General features: G+C 46.8%; 1 protein-coding gene across 4 annotated transcripts in view; it reads right to left on the reverse strand.

Annotated features, from left to right (window-relative positions):
• Positions 1–17,508, reverse strand: part of SIPA1L3 (signal induced proliferation associated 1 like 3) — a 233,800-nt gene that overhangs the window by 200,799 nt on the left and 15,493 nt on the right. The gene's annotated exons all lie outside the window — the stretch shown is intronic.

Consider the following 17,508-nt stretch of genomic DNA (forward strand, 5'->3'; position numbering starts at 1 on the left):
ACTCAAAAGATTCCCTTTCACCCAAGTAAAAGAGCTGTGGCCCTTCCTTCACCTCCACATAAGTATGGGTACACATTTGTGTACACACACACACACACACATACACACACACGCATGCACTTATGCATGCGAGGGACGTATTCACCGTAAATTACTTGGGACCAAGTCAGTGAGTAATTATCTTCTTTAACAGTTTCCACTATTACCAAAAACTCTTCAAGAGACGATTGTTCTCGATCTCGAGCAGTATTTCAGCATGCACTATATCCAGCTCTTTCCAAAGTTACCTGAAGGGCTACATACTGGTAAAACTATTATGTTAATAATGCTCACATATTTAACCAAGTGTCCCCTAAAACATGATATGATGTGCAAGGCTGGGTAACAGGCAAGAAAGGAATGATTTCCCAGAGAAGACCTAGACTCATACTACTTTCACTCATTTGAGAAAGATCCTTGCCCCCCGCCCCCTCGTGGGTAAGGCCCCTACACTGGGCATGAGCCCTGTACCGTTACCAAAGTGCTTCTCAAACTCTGATGAATGTCCAATCACCCAGGATGTTGCTCAAAACTCAGATATACCTAGACCCCAGATCAGAATCGTCAGCAGTGTAGAACAGAGCCCCTGTATTTTTAACAAGTTGCCCAGATCAAGTCTGTTGCTCACTGAAGTCTGAGGACCACCATTCAGAAAAGCCTAGCAAAGTGGTTCTCAAACACCTGATTCATACAAACTATGGAGAATTTTGTTTTAAAGATTTTATTTATTTGACAGAGACAGAGAGAGAGCACAAGCGGGGGAGAGGTAAACAGAGGGAGAAGCAGACTCCCTGCTGAGCAGAGAGCCTGATGTAGGATTCGATCCCAGGATGCTGAGATCATGACCTGAGCCAAGGCAGACGCTAAACCAACTGAGCCACCCAAGTGCTCTTTTATGGAGAATTTTAAAATACAGATTCTAGAGCCCACAAGAATTCCTGTATCACTTATAGGATTCTTGGCGGCAAGTGGCAGAGACCCAGCACAGACTGGCTGGAGAAAAAAGAAAAAGCAATTTTTTGGCTCATGTTACTGAAAAGCTCAGGGGTTGTTCTGATTTCCAGTTGCCCAAAGAATTTATCAAGAACCAATCACTTCCAATGTTGTTTCTATTGCACCCTTTGGGCAAATGTGGCCCCTGTAGCATTAGGTTCACGCCCCACAACTTAGCACCCTGGTAGAAAGAAAGCACCTCTTTCCTGGCAACTCTAGCCAGGAATTCTGAACAGACTGACAGGGCTCATATGAGCCCTTTCCCGAGCCAGTCACTGGGGCAGAGAGAAGCGGAACAATTGGAGAGCCCCACGACTGTGCCTATTCCACATCCAAACCTCTTGGACCAGAATGTTTCCCAAGGTGGGTGGGTGGGTGGGGGCTTTTCAAAAAAAAAAAAACTGTTTTACTCCAGTTTGTAAAAGTTCTTTTCCGAAAATGTGCAAAATACACATATAAAGAGAAAAATGAAGATAATCTACAAATACCCGACCTACTGAAGTTTTTAGAATCTGTAAACTCAAAATTGTGCATATAAGCACTGATTTGTTGAGTAGAAACCTATTCTGTATGATGGAGCATTTCATTGAGGCTGAGTCTTCAATAATACCCCCAAACTGAAAAAAGACAAATATTTTAGACATTTTTATGACTGTTCAGCCAATACTGGTTTGCCTCCCTTTTCCCTGAATTTCTTCTTGCTTTGAATCCCTACAGAAGGCTGTGGGTGTCTGCGAAGAACAATGATATTCTCTCAATTACTGTGTAATTATTGAAATCAGAAAATGCCAGTGTGATAATCCTGCCAGCTAACGTACAGTTATCTATTGTATAACTTATAATTTCCAACTTATAAGATAGTTACCTCCCTCTATTCTCCAGGGCAGGGCTTGTGTCTGATTCACTGCTCCCCCCTGCCGCCCCCCCAGGCCTAGAGTAAGGAGTGTCGCACACAAAGCCGGACTCAGTGAATGAATGAACTGGATGACCGAGGAGCAATTCTCAAAAGGAAAACACAAAAGAACCATGAGTGGTTGCTGGGCCAAACCAGCAGCCGATATCCACTACACCTGCCCAAACAGACGCTCCAGGAGCAAAGCCAGAGAATCCCAGCTGTTCCCAAGACTCTGAAAGCGGTGCCAATGCCCAGCCCAGGTTCAGAGCCTCACTGTCCAGGGAATGGGTGTGATCCAACGAGAAAGCTGTTTTTCAGATCTTTCGCAAGAGGAGAAACTTGAGGAAGGTGAATGTTCCTGCACTCCCACGCGGCACTGCGGGTGGTGGTGGGGGCAGTCAGGCCTCAAATTGATCACAGCCTAGGAGGCAGCAGATGTGCCTAGAGGGAGCAGTGGGCTGCCTGGCATGGGGAAGAGGGCCCTGCACCAGCCGCCAACCAGCCACTGAGAAGGAGGCGAGGCAGGTCCCAGCATGACCCTCGCCATCAGGTCACACTCAGGGGCTGAGATCAGGAGCCAGAGCGGCACTGCACCCAGACACCTGGGAGTGATGTGGGAAACAAAGGCAGAAGAGAAATTATTAAATTTCCTTATTCCCTACAGCCCACTGACAAGTCCTTAAAACCAGAAGAGGGACCTTTCTCTAGGGACCCAGGTGCCTCAATGCTGACACTTGGCTAAGGACAAAAGGCAATCTTAATCTTAGCCCGACCCCAACGAGCCTGTGAGTCTACTTTAACATATAAAAATTCCTTTGGAAACTTCCTTTATCTCTACCCCCCAAGATACATGTTAGTAATTATCCCCCAAGTATATGGCCCACCGATACACATTTGAAGGGTTTCATGACTGGGTTTTTACTCAACAGTAATAAATGACCTTTCCTAACAATAGCTGGCCCCCTCAGGATCCTGGAAACCTTGTTTCCAAAATACTTGGGAGGTTTATGCTCTCCTTGACCCCCTCGCAACTTGAAAGTATATAATGGGCCACTCCTCACCACCCCAGTGTAGCTCTTTCTGCCCACGGACCCTGTCCCTGTGCTTTAATAAAACCACCTTTTTGCACCAAAGATATCTCATGAATTCTTTCTTGGCCACTGGCTTTAAACCCTAACATTTCCTACATCAGGATCACTTGAATTTCCACAATAACCCCAAACTGTAGACAACACACATACATTCAATGAGTGAATCCTATTGGCTGGTTCTTCTTCTTCTTTTTTTTTTTTTAATTTATTTACTTGACAGAGAGAGATCACAAGTAGGCAGAGAGGCAGGCAGAGAGAAAGGGGGAAGCAGGCTCCCTGCTGAGCAGAGAGCCCACTGATCCCAGGACCCTGGGATCATGACCTGAGATGAAGGCAGAGGCTTAACCCACTGAGCCACCCAGGCTCCCCCGGCTCTTCTTTCTGTTCTGCAGAAAGAAGTTACGCACTCGGCCAAGATTACAGAGCTAGCTGGTGGTGGAGCTGGGATCAATTTGAGACTCTGTTCCTAAGCCCTAGCTTGAACTACAGAGCACTATCCAAGAGGAAAGATGCGGATGATGTTAAACAGTACTTCCTGAGTGCCTAATATGCATCAGGCTCAAACTAAATTCTTTACGTACACTTATTTAATGCTCTGAATGGCCCCTTCAGGTAGAAACCTCCATCATCCACATTTTACAGGTGACAAAACTGAGAGGTGAAGTGATAAATCCAGGGTCACACAGCTAGCAAGCAGCTGAGCTTTGAATCCAGCCACTGGACCCCTGTTCTTAACCACCACATGTTGATGTTGTATACGGAAGAGGAATGATGCCCTAGGCCAGGAGGTCAAAGAAAGTCCTTATTTTATGAGATATGTGTGTGTCATGCCTACTGCCTTGCCAGAGCTAAATGGATGAGAGGTAGCCAAGTGACCAAAGCTGGGCCAATCTGACCCCTGTCTTGGAGACCTGAGCCTGTGGATCACGAGGCCAGCAGACAATGCCTGTCCCAAGCTCCAGGAGGCATCTCAGAATTCACTTAGGTTTGGACACAGGCTTCTGTCATTTTCAACCCAGAGAACCTAGGCTAAGAACTTCCTACCTGGATCCCTCTCTGCCCTCATCTTCTATCATTCTTCCCTTCCCTTCCCTCATACCCCTCTGGCCACCATGGCCTCCTTGTATTTCTTGGAACATGCTCTGCAAGCTCCTGCCTCAGGGCCTTTGCATTTCCTATGCTGTCTGGAATGCTCTTTCCCCAATGTTTTCACAGCTGGCTCCTTAGATTCAGGTCTTGATCAGAGTCACCTCTCCGGAGGTCAGTCCTGATCACCTCTGCCACTCTCCAGTCTTTCCCCCGGTCTGTTTTCTTCACAGCACATCTCACTACTTAACATGACATTATTTGTTTGTTTAGGCTCCAGTTCCCCTCCAGAATGTCAGCGCCAAAAGTATGGGGACTGTGCCTGTCCTGGGCCCTGCTGTGGCCCAGGCACTTGGGTGCCGTGTCGTAGGTGTTCAGGAAATACCTAAGTGATGATATCTGCCCCACACACTTCAGTACATCTCCTGGGCCCTTTATCCCCACCCTCTGAAACACGGAAAGGGGGGGACAGAGAGAGAAACAATGACTCATATTTATCTGGGTGTTTACTATGTGGCAGCCACAGTTCTAAGCACTTTGCATGGATCATTTGATCCTCAGGAAAACCAAGGGCAGGAGCTACTATTACTCCATTATACAGAAGCTGAGGCACAGAGAGGGGTTCAGTTACTTGCCCAAGGACACCCAGCCAAGAGAAGGCAAAGCTGAGCGGCAAAGCTGGCAGCTGCATGTCAGGTCTCATGCCACACAGGTGGGCAAGCAGTTCCGTGGATCCAGCAGCTCTGAGGCTGTCCTCCTTCTGTCTTATGCTAGCTTCCTGCTGAGCTCCTCACAACCAAGGCCCCAGAATGTTCCCCCCTGCTGCCTTTCCTCAAGTTTTGTCACCTGATGCCAGCTTTTCCCTTGGTTTAACCCAGCCATGGCGACAGAGGAGTCTTTCACTGACGTCACACAGTGGCCACCGTGGACTTCTGAAGAGTACCCATAAAAACCGGGCCCCCATCAAGGGGGGGCCCTGCAGGCTAAATTGTCTGAGGGCACCCATACCTACTTGTGACCTCACTGGCATTTAACTCCGTCACAGAAGTCTTGGCCGGGCCAGTGAGGTGGGAAACAGACCTAACCCAAACCACGACACCCCAGGGGCAAACACAGGGACTATCGCCGGACAAAAGGAAGGTCTGCTGAGGAGCTACAGGAAAAGCTGCTGAAAACATATTAGCAGTAAGGACAGGGGTCACTGACTCAGTCTACCCTTTCCCCAAACAGATTCTGCCTCATCCAAGTGGTGAGGCGTTAGGCAAGGTCGGTTCTCTAGGCTCCTCACTATGGATGGGGATGTCACCAAACTCCCTCACCTAGTTATTGCGGGGGACTGAGAGGTAAACACTCCAACATGCAGACAGGGGCCGGGCTGGTACTGAGCTTTTCAGGCTGGTGGGAGAGGATGGATTGTTCAATCAATACTACCAGAGACAACTGGTTAACTATTGGCAGGGGGCACATTTAAGATCCATATCCCACACCTAACACCGGGGGTAGGGTGGGGGGGTGGGGGGGTGAGGAAACAGGTGTTGGATATAAATAATGAAGCTCTACATGCGATGCAACTTGACCTCAGGGCTGGGAGTTCGAGCACCACAATAGGTGCAGAAATAAATAACTTAAAAATAAAATCTTTTTTAATTTTTTTAATTTTTTTAATTTACTTTAGTTACTTTTTTTAAAAAAGATTTTATTTATTTATTTGGCAGAGAGAGATCACAAGTAGGCAGAGGCAGGCAGAGAGAGAGAGGAGGAAGCAGGCTCCCTGCTGAGCAGGAGCCCAATGTGGGGCTTGATCCCAGGACCCTGGGATCATGACCCGAGCCGAAGGCAGAGGCTTTAACCCACTGAGCCACCCAGGTGCCCCATATTTACTTTATTTACTTTAAAGATAAAGTAACTAGGAACAAAACATAGTGTTTATCTCATCTTAAAGGCCAAAGCACAAAAGCAAACAACAACATCAACCAAAAAAAAAAAAAAAAATAGTAACAACAAAATTAAAAGGTAAACAACTCACTAGGGATGTAAACCTGCATCCTATAACACATGATTTCTACCTTTAGTAATATAAAGATCCCCTACAAATCAGTAAGAAATTAAAAACTACCCCCTAGAAACCCAGAAAACTTACAAGGAAATGCAGATGGCTCAGAAACAGGCAAGTCTGCAAGGAATAATAGCGCAAGTCCTTAAACATACTTTTACACTTTGTTTCAGTAACTGCAACCCCAGGACTTCGTCCTAACAAAAATCTAAGAAGCAAACAAAGATTTTATGTGTTCAGAGTCATAACAAGGAAAGGTGGAAATGAACAGAATGTCCAGGGCACTGCCAGGATGGAACACCAAGAAGTCATTAAAAAGAATGTGGCCGGGGCACCTGGTGGCTCAGTGGCTTACAAAACTACCTTTGGCTCAGGTCATGATCTTGAGGTCCTGGGTTTGAGCCCCTCACTTGGCTCCCTGCTCAACCTGCTTCTCTCTCTGCCTCTCCTCCTTCTCATGTCCTTTTTTTCAAATGAACAAAATCTTAAAAAAAAAAAAAAAAAAAAAAAGGAAGAAGAAAGAATGCGGTAGACCTTGACCTTGACCCAAAGCTACGGTAGGCTCTCCAAGGCAGATCCTTAAAGGACAATGTAGTCTGCAGAACAACTTACCTAGAGAGTATGTTTCTAGAACAATTACATATGCGTGTACCAGAAATAGCTAACATGAGAGTACTTATCACATGCCAGGCACCTCTTAACTTTTACATATATTAACATGATGAATCCTTACAGGCCAAGAGGTTAAGGCCATCACCATTTCACAGATGGGGAAAATGAGGCACAGGATGATTAAGGCCCAACTCAGTTCATAACAAAACTGGGGTTTTAACCCATGCACTGTGGCCCCAGAGCCCAGGCTCTTAAACACCATGTACTACACACACAGCAAGAAGGGCACACTTAGTGTCACACCAGGCAGGTGCCAGGGTCACCAGGGGAAAAAGCAACTGCCATGCTTTGCTTTACATACTGCTTTGCTGCTTGAAATGTTTACAATCAGCATGTGGCTTCTGTAAGTTTTAAATCAATAAAAAAACGATCAATATTAAATTTCTGCCACGTGACCTAAATGCAAGAAAGAGCAGGAAAGGACCAGCAGCTCTCAGTGATGCTGAGCAGCAAGCAGAGGCAAAGTGCACCATCTTTCACCCACCCTACATGGAGACAGAGGTGGGGGGACACCATTCTCTCCTAGAGGACACCATGTAAAGCCATGTGGCTGGCTCAGGTATCCCATGGGTCACACCCACACAGGGAGTGAGCTCCTTTTACACGTGGATCCCTGGAGGAGGAGATAAGAAGGATTTGATGGGCAAGGAGACTTTCTGCCCTATCAGTTAAGCAGGCTCAGGGCTCAAAGTCCGAGGGCCTACACACACCTTATCTGGCCCACACCTAAAGTTACCCATGTGTCAGCACCCAGAAAGTCCGTTTTCTGCCCTGTAATAAAAGGCACATCAGGATCTAGGTTAGTGGGGACTATGGAAGGGCCACCTCTGTGGACTTGAGCCCTTCCTGACTTCATCATTGTAGGACACTGACATCAGCTCCTCCTGGGGACGGGCTGTGTCAGCATCATGAATTAACAGCTGTGTCTGGACTGAGAGAAAGGGGAGCAAGGTCAGATTGCGGGTTGGGCTATCCAGGTTCCAACCCAGCCCTGACTTGCCCAGTGACAAAGACCAAGGTTTTAGTCTCCTTGGGCCTCAGTTTCCTCATCTGTAAAATGGGGAATAAGAGTGCACCATAAAGAGGGTCAAAAGAGACCTGTGTGAATAGGACACCTCAGCCCGTGTTAAAGGGGGCCAGGGACAGTCATTAGTACCATCCTCCCAAACCTGCAGACCGAAGCCGCCAATCTCTCACCCCACTCACCACCCACTGACTCATCCCGTAGCAAGTTGTCAGGCCATGCACTTGTCTCGAGCACGGATGTAAGCACTGGGGTTGGGTACCACACGCCTCCCCTCCCTCTGATAACACTTGCTTCCCTCCTCCTCCCACGGTCACCCCTCCATCAAGCTTTCAAGGCAACAAGAGGCAATGCCGGCGAGAACACTCAGAATATAAGCAGAACCCTCTACCAGGCTCCCGCTCCTGCCCGCCCTTCCATCCCCTTCCACGACGCACCAGCCACATGGGCTACTCGCCCATTCCTCCACACACCTAACTCACTTCTGCCTCAGCACCTCCGCGCTGGCTGTTCTTCACACCAGCACGCCTCTCACCCCAGATTTCTTGCAAGGCTGGCACCTCTGTCCTGCCCAGGCAAAGCTCACCCCCGAGCTCCCCCGCTATCCAGCTTCCCACAGCCCCCTCTATCTTCCAGGGTGCCTCTCATCGTTCTGCTTTAATCACTTCATAGCACTGCTCATCCCCACCTGAATTCATCTGTTTACTACTCTCCCTTCTGTGACCTTCAACGTGAACCTACACTCCAGGAGGACAGGCCTTCCCAGGCTCTGACCCCAGGCTTCAGGAGGCCTGCAATGCTCAGTAAATATCTGCCAAAGGAACAAGTCAGGGACTGGATGAATTAATGAATTTGACATCATTCTGGATCAACTCCCCTCTGAGGGGGGAGTAAATGTGTTGTAATCTCCAGAAGAAAAGAAAGCCCTTAGGTAGTGCGCAACAGAATGCCTAACTGATCCCAAGGCATCCGAGTGATTTCATGCGTGCTCTTGCTCCAAAGAATTTATGACCCAGACAACACTGCCTGGGGTCACGGCTCGCTCCTGGTGAGGCTACTAGAAGGAGAGCCCCTCCAACTGAGCAGAGCCCTTTTTTGTTCTTTTGTCTAGAAATGGAGTTTCTGATCACAAGAAATTCAGATGCTCAAAAACCCAAGCCTAAGGGTTTAATCCCCTGGCATGAAGCAAGAACTCTCTAGAGGCTGTAGGTCTGATAATATGTGGCCAGTGAAAGAGAACAAAAATGGAAATGTCAACAGCAGCCTGGAGTCATCTCTCCCTGGTGACATAGGGTGACACACACAGGCTCCACCTGGCCAAAGGTAAGGCCCGCAGCACCTGTGCCTAAACAATGAGGTATCTGTGACAGTTCGTCTCTTTATTCCCGAACCAAGAGGAGGCTTGCCAACAGCGGAGACCAGTACACATCGAATGAATGAACACGAAAACAAAGACAACTTGAATCACTGAAGGGAAAAACTGCAGATCAGAAGCCACCAGCCCAGTTGTTCGATACTCATTTCTAATGTAAACAAAAGTTCAAAAGAGTCGATACCCTCAGGATACCTGAATAATAGATGAGGGAGGTTTCTCTCTGGAGATATATTCCAGCTAATAAATGAAGAGGAGGACAGAACTACAAATGTCACAATTTTTGCAAACCCCAAGTGATATCATGGGTCTAGGAAATGGTTATTTCCAGCCAGTAACTCTACAGAACAGGACAGAGAGAGACCATGGGCTTTGCACACCTGCTGACAGAACACGCAACAGCACCCTGGAGAATTCACTGCCATCCTCGCCTCTCACACACACAAATATGTGTGTGTGTGTGCGTGCGCGCGCGCGTGTGTGTGTGTGTACATCCCAAACCTGAATCCAATCCAGGCTCCGAACGCAACCACCTATTTGCAGAAAACAGAGGGACAAAAGAACAAGTTCACTACTAACGTGGAAATACTATCCCCAACACAGACTCTGGGAGATTCACACAACAAATTACAGGGCTTTTCTCAACAAATAAACTATACAAAAAAATGGGGCAGGGGAATGGTGGGGGACCCATAGATTAAATGACACTATTAGGCATGTGAACCAAATCCCACAGTGGACCTTGATCAGAACAAATCAATTCTAAAAAGACATTTATGAGATGATCTGAAATGTTAATACTAACTGGATTCCAGATGACATCAAGCAATTATTGTTATTGTTATTTTTTTAAAGATTTTATTTATTTGACAGACAGAGATTTTATTTATTTATTTGACAGAGATCACAAGTAGGCAGAAGGGTTTGGCAGGCAGGCAGAGAGAGGGAGAAGCAGGCTCCCCACCGAGCAGGGAGCCCAAAGCAGGGCTTGATCCCAGGACCCTGGGATCATGACCTGAGCCGAAGGCACAGGCTTAACCACTGAGCCACCCGGGCATCCCTATTGCTAGTTATTTTAATCAGGACCATAATATTGTTATTGTGCCCTTAAAAAAAAAAATCCTTATGTTTCATAGATAAAAACCAAACTATTTAACTGGGGGTGGATGGTGGCCCTTAAAAATAAAACCAGAGTGGTCTTAGGTAAGCTGAAACTATTTACTTTCTGCACAAGGTGTCTAGAGGCAATTAAAGAGAAAGCCTGACTCAGAGAAGTGGCTTGTGAGTACTGTCACTCTCAACAGCTGATTATCAGATGGCATCTTTCTCTTGGGGCTTCATGTCAGTGTGGGTAAAGCTAGAGTCCTCAGTGTGGCCCCCACGACCACACACAATCGACTGGCCCCTCTCACCTCCCCCAACCTTTCTCCTCTCCCCTGCTTCCTGTACTTATTTGGTCCCAAATGCTCTTCCCTCAGATACACACACAACTCCCACACTCCCCTTCCTCACCTCTGTTCTAATGTCATCTCCTGAAAGCGGCCTGCCCTGACCCCCCACTCTCTACAACAGCATCACATGTCTTCAAAAATTAGAGACCACCCCATGCTACTTATCGTGTGTACCCGCCTTTACTGTTTTTCACACTCATTCTCTCTTTTGGACTTACTATATACTCTTTGTTTCTTTACTATCTTCCCTTTCACAATGTAAGCCCCATGAGGACCTTCATTTGTTTTGTCCGTTACTGTCTTCCCAACTCCCAGAACAGTGCCAGAACAAAACAGGTGCTCAAGAAGTAGTTGTGTAATAAATCAAAGAATCAAAAGGAGCATCATCTTGAGGTACCATCCTGGTTGTCTGGCAGCTCCTCTAAGAGCCATTTTTAGGGAACACTTCTTTTTAGGGAACACTTTTTTAGGGAACATGAACTAGTAAAGCTGCTGGCTGCCTAATCCAATAGTGAATCTCTCCTTTTAACTTAGCAGGTTTTCTTAGCCTAGAACAAGGTCCTACGAAATAAACACTATACTTCCCAGACCCCTTGCAACTATAAATGGTACTGGGACTAAGTACTGAGCAAGAATCAGAATGTAGAAAATGTGTGTGCTCCTTCCATTAAGTCTTCTAGACTCTTTAGAGACAGGGGTGCCCAGGTTCATCCCTTCTTCCCAGCTTGCTGGGATGCCATGGCTGGAGCCTGAGTAGCCATCTTGAATCATGAGGTAGGAGGACAAGGATGATGGATCAAAGTGGTAGAAGAAGCCCGGGTCTGCGATAAGAATGCAGCACTGGGTTTCTTTATGTGACAGAGAACTAAACTTTCATCTTGCTTAGGCCACTGTCCTTTTGTTTTATATGCAGTTTTCTATTTTATGCAGTTGAAGTAGGATGTTGAACCTACTGGGATCAAAAAGCTCTGCAGAGTGAGTGGAACAGGTCCTACATCTACATCAATGTATAACAATGCCCACAAATTAAGGACCATTCCAAAGAAGAGAGAATCACTGTGAGCTGCAGATACACAAAAAGCTATCACGAAGCTGGGGAGAGAGCAAACAGGGGAGAAGGAACAACCAAGGAAAGGATGACATGAGAATCCCAAAATGTACAGTTAGGTTAAACAGGCTGCTGCCCCAGGGTCCGTAGCCAGAATACAGCTGACCTGGAAACAATGCAGATTGGAACTGTGCAAGTCCACGTAGTCCATACAGTACTATAAATGCATTTTCTCTTCCTCGTGATTTTCTCAATAACATTTTCTTTTCTCTGGCTTACTTTAAGAATACAGTACATAATACATATCACATAAAACACGTGTTAATCAACTATGCTGCCAGTAAGGCTTCTAATCAATAGTACACAATTAGTAGTTAAGTTTCTGGGGAGTGAAAAGTTATACATGGATTTTCAACTACATGGTAGGTATGCACCCCTAACTCCCACCTAGTTCCAGGATCAAGTGTACATAAAAAACACCTACAGATCAGTACCAAAAAGTAGCCAAAGTGATGACCAAGCTATATCCGGAAGAAAAGTAAAAGATATTCTGTCTTATTAGTCTTCACAGAAGCACAACTGAAACCATGGAATTTCATTTTGTATCTGGCAAAAAATAAAAAAAGCTTTACCAACCCGAGCCCTTGGCAACAAGGTTTAGAGAACAGTCTGACAATATTTGGCAAAGTCAAAGATGATCACATCCTACAACCCATCAATCTGGTGCCCAGTACACCCCCCAAAGAAATTCTCATCGATGCCCACTAGGAAATATGTGAACGACATTCACAGTAGCCCATGAACAGCAAAAAATCTAGAAACTAGTGAAACGCTCATTGGCATGCAAATAACAAACACAAAAAATGTGGTATATTCAGACAGTGAAATATCACACAGCAGTTAAAAACAGAATGAACTACAGCTATCCGAAAACAGTCTGGCTCAATCTTAGAATCACAATATTATGTAAAAAATGTAAGTCCTACAAGACTATCCATCATTTGTAGACAATATCATTTGTATAAAGTTCAAACATAATTTTTTTATAAAGATTTTATTTATTCATTTGAGAGACAGAGATCACAAGTAGGCAGAGAGACAGGCAGAGAGAGAGGAAGGGAAGCAGGCTTGCTGCCGAGCAGAGAGCCCGATGCAGGGCTCGATCCCAGGACCCTGAGATCATGACCTGAGCCGAAGTCAGAGGCTTTAACCCACTGAGCCACCCAGGCGCCCCCACAATTGTTTTTAAGATAAAGAATGACAAACAACAAATTCGATGTGCTGGTCACCTCGAGGAGGGCAGGCAGGGGGTGGGATGAGAAGTACCACAACACAGGTTCATGTGTTACTGCTCCTGTTCTCATTCCTGGGCAGGCGGATATTTTATAACAGACATTTTAGGTGAACCTCAAAATGCCAGTGTACTGTGCACCAAGGATTCTGATTAATCTGCTGTTGTGTGCCCAGAGACCATCTTTAAAAAATGGAATACATTGAGAAAGCGGTGAGGAAGCATGTTCACCAAGTGACTGACAGATGGGATCAGTGAGGGAGGAAGCAGGAGTGGAGGGGATGAAGTAGTAGGTGGCTTCTGCTTCATGGTTTGTCCCGCCGTAACTTACATATTCATTTCCACAAGAAACGGTTCTGGAAATAAACTCAAAAAGTATGGCGCACTGGTTCAGCAACTCCAGAGCCAGACAGCCTGAGACCGCGTGTCATGTGTCCACTGCACTGCTCCCCAGGAGCAGGCGGGAGGGAGGGAAGCAAGAAGGGCCTATGGCAAGTCACTTAACTTGGCGGGTCTGTTTCTGTATCTGAAAAGGGAGGCTGGTAACAGTGCCTACTTTGTGGGGCCGTGGCAAAGATGGAGTGGGTTGGTTCGTAGTTCCTCTACACAAGGTAAGCCCTTAATGAGACTGGTTATTATCATTAGTCTAACTTCAAACATCTAGCTGGGAGGCGTGAGCTGAGCAATTATCTAGTTAGGGGCTGCAAAGGATCAGTTTAACCCCCAGATGTGCTCCCTTCCCAGATACCTGCAGCCTCTCTAAGGGGCCTGGTGCCCGGCCTACCCCAAGCACTTCCTTAACAGACGGTAAATGAATGCGTGCTGCCTCAATGCCTCCTAGACTGTCCGGACAGACACTTCTAGATGCCGCTACTGGCATGTCCATTCTCTTTTTCTTCAGTACTGACCCTTCATTTAGGGTGGTGATAAGCCCAGATTTTTTTCTTTTCTTTTTTCTTTTTTTTAAAGATTTTATTTATTTATTTGACAGACAGATCACAAGTAGGCAGAGAGGCAGGCAGAGAGAGAGAGGAGGAAGCAGGCTCCCTGCTGAGCAGAAAGCCCGATGCGGGGCTTGATCCCAGGACCCTGAGACCATGACCTGAGCCGAAAGCAGAGGATTTAACCCACTGAGCCACCCAGGCGCCCTTCTTTTTTTTTTTTTTTTTAAGATTTTAAGAGAAAGCACAAGTAGGGGAGCAGCAGGCAGAGGGAGGGGGTGAAGCAGGCTTTCCGCCAAGCAGGGAGCCCAATGTGGGGCTTGATCCCAGAACCCTGGGATCATGACCTGAGCTGAAGACAGACACTCAACTGACTTAGCCACCCAGGTGCCCCAGTGAAAAGCCCAGCTTTAAAAACTTCATTTCCAAGACTTCCCTGTAGCTAGGGATGGTCAAGCCGTGGGGTTCTCTCGCCAAAGCAACACAAGTAGAAGTCAGCTGAAGATTTCAAGGAAGGTTGTGGTTTCCTGATAGAGGCACTGACTCCCTTCCCTTAAGAGTTTTGCTTCTTCCTGCCTGTGACAAGGACGTGGGGCTGGAGGCAGAAGAGCCTTCCTATCACCATGAGGCGAAGGATAGCAGCGACGCAGAGAGAGAGGAGCCCAGGACACAGGCGTGATGGTAAGTTGTGCCACCACCTTCTCCGGCTCACCTTGGCACTTCTCCTTACATGAGAAAATGAAGGCTGTGGTAGTCTCTAAAGATGGCCCCCACTGGGCCCCACCCCTTGGAACTCAAGTCCTACGTCAGCCCTCCCACGCTACATTGGGGCTGACCCTGTGACTCACTTGAGCCAACGGAATGAGGCTGAAGTGAGTTGGGCCAGTTCTGGACAAGGCCATCAGAGGGCTTAGGAAGCCCTGGGCTGCCATGTTGTAAGTCCATAGCCAGTCTACCAGCTGGCGAGGCCACACGGAAGAAGAACGGAGACCACAGTGAGGGTGGCCCAGCCATCTCCAAGGTGTCACACGAGTAAAACAGCTTGAGGGTCCCAGCTCCATCCACCCTTTGTCTGTAGCCACCCAAGAAACCCCCGTCAAAACCAGCAGGAAAGCCATCCACATGAGACTCAGTAAATCGGAGTTCGTCATTTTAAGGCCTTATGTTTTGTGGGTGCTTGTTCCGTAGTAATAGAGAACTGGAAGAAACCTCTACCTTGTACACCACTGTATAAGCTTCACAAAGCCCAATATTAAAGGACCACCTAAAAATCAAACATGCCCATCTATCCAAGATCCCCACCAAATCGGTCACATACAGATAACAAAGACCCTTAAAATGAAAACGCACGAATCTCCTCTCATTTTGTTAACAAGTACTCATTAGGCACGACTGATCTGTATTAAGGGTGATGAAATCTATTAATCACTTTTATAATTAAAAAGCATTTAAAGTAGACAGTTCAAAGCTGTGCTGGACCTGGTGAGAACCGTCCAGAAAATACATCTCCAATCTGGGCCAGAGCTATCATTATGTTAATGCTACTTCATATTCATTCTCAAAGGCTGAGAGCTTAAGTTAACAAGGTGGCAAAGCAGGTTGGATGCCTGCAATCTAATTAAAGAAGTCTATCGATAAAAATAATAATCTGAAAAAAAAAAAAAAGCCACAGAAACAAAGGGAATGAGCAGAGGGATGGCCTGGCTAAATAAATTATGGTACACCCACACCACCATGTGTTACGCAGCCATTAAAAGAGCAAATGTGGAGGCGCCTGGGTGGCTCAGTGGGTTAAAGCTTCTGCCTTAGGCTCAGGTCATGATCCCAGAGTCCTGGGATCAAGCCCCACATCAGGCTCTCTGCTCGGCAGGGAGCCTGCTTCCCCCTCTTTCTCTGCCCGCCTCTCTGCCTACTTGTGATCTCTGTCTGTCAAATAAATAAATAAATAAATAAATAAAATCTTAAAAAAAAAAAAAAAGCGCAAATGTGAGTGCTACGAACTTGAAGGCATTTCTACGTGGTATTGCCGCGTCAGAAAAGCCAAATGCAGGAAAATGAGGGTAATATTATCCCTTATGGGATAACATTTCTCTCTACAGGATTATGTAACAATGGAGGCAAATGTGTTAAGACCTATACAGTACTTGGTTGTTACTCTGAGCGCAGGACTGTGGGAGGATGCGGACATGGACATGGGGCAGAGAGGAGTCCACAAAACAGGGACAGAAAAAAATTTAAAAGGGGCTTGGATTCCTAATTCTCACTCCCATTTAGCAATTATTCTCTATGTATTAGACATGGTGCTAACTGGATCACCTGATCTCACTTGAACTTCTCATTGAAGGCAGGAATTATCAATTATTCCCATTTTCCATATAAGGAAACAGAGGCCCAGAAAAGGTAAACACTGTGCCCAGAGTGTGGGCAGTGCTGGGACCTGAGCCTTATGTGCAGTGGCCTCTTAGGAGGGGCCTCAACCCAGCTCCAAAACCACTGCACTTGGAGCTCGAAGGGCATGGTTCGATGCTGCAGGAGCCGCTCCACTGACACTTCGCACATCCTTAATATAGCGGCAGGCCCAGAGGTGTGATGGTGTATGATGCAGCGGCAAGTCCGTCAGCACCTCAGTCCCTCAGTGTCTCATGCTGTTGGGAGAAATCCAAGAGGGCCACTAACCTGGATCCACAGAGCCTAGGGAAGCCCTGCCCACGGTATTTTTACAGAACCAGCTGCTGACACCAGGAGCCAGAGGATTGATGGGGTGTCAGCTACGATAGAGACTCACTGAGTTCACCATTTAATTAAAATCTGTTCAGCCCCAGGATGAGAATGATGGCCGGGTAAAGCACAGAAGACCAATAAACAGTGCCTGGCCGGTTAATTCTTATTTCCAAGGCATTCCCCGACCTTCTGCAGGAACACCATGCAGGATGTAGCAATAAGGCAGGCTTCCCATATAGAGGGGGACATGTGTATGTCTGGGTGATGTCTCCCACAAAGCCTCCCCACCTGAATGAACCTGCATACATCGTCCACACTCACAGGGCAAAGGCCATCCATCCCCTGCCACATGAATCCAGGCTGCCTGGATGAGCCATGGGCAGGGCTAGGACTGAACAGACTGAAGCGGCTGAGGGGCAGGAAGCCAGAGGCCTGGATGCCTCGGGCAGGCCCCATGAGGATCAAAGGGAGAGTGTGGGTATGCCACCTCCCCACAGCTGCATGTCGGTGACATTCTAACTCAAACCCCAAGAGTGGACAGCCATCCGTCCTCTGACTTATTGCACCTTATATCATACATTCATTCATAAAATAATTTATCCCACACCTACCACAATTTTATGGAGCCTAGCGGGGGGGGGGGAGGCAAATGATAAGCAATTATGTCAAGGGCTAATAAATGCTATGAAGAAAAATAAAGCACATTTAAAGGGCTAAGAGTCGTGGAGAAAGTGCTATTTAGTAAGGACAGAGGCCTCACGGAGAGGGTGACATTTGAGCAGAGACCTGAAGGGGATACTAAGGGAAGTGTTCTAGGCAGAGGGAAAAGCC

The sequence above is a fragment of the Mustela nigripes genome, chromosome 17 (genome assembly GCF_022355385.1).
Source record: "Mustela nigripes isolate SB6536 chromosome 17, MUSNIG.SB6536, whole genome shotgun sequence".
Taxonomy (NCBI): Eukaryota; Metazoa; Chordata; class Mammalia; order Carnivora; family Mustelidae; genus Mustela; species Mustela nigripes.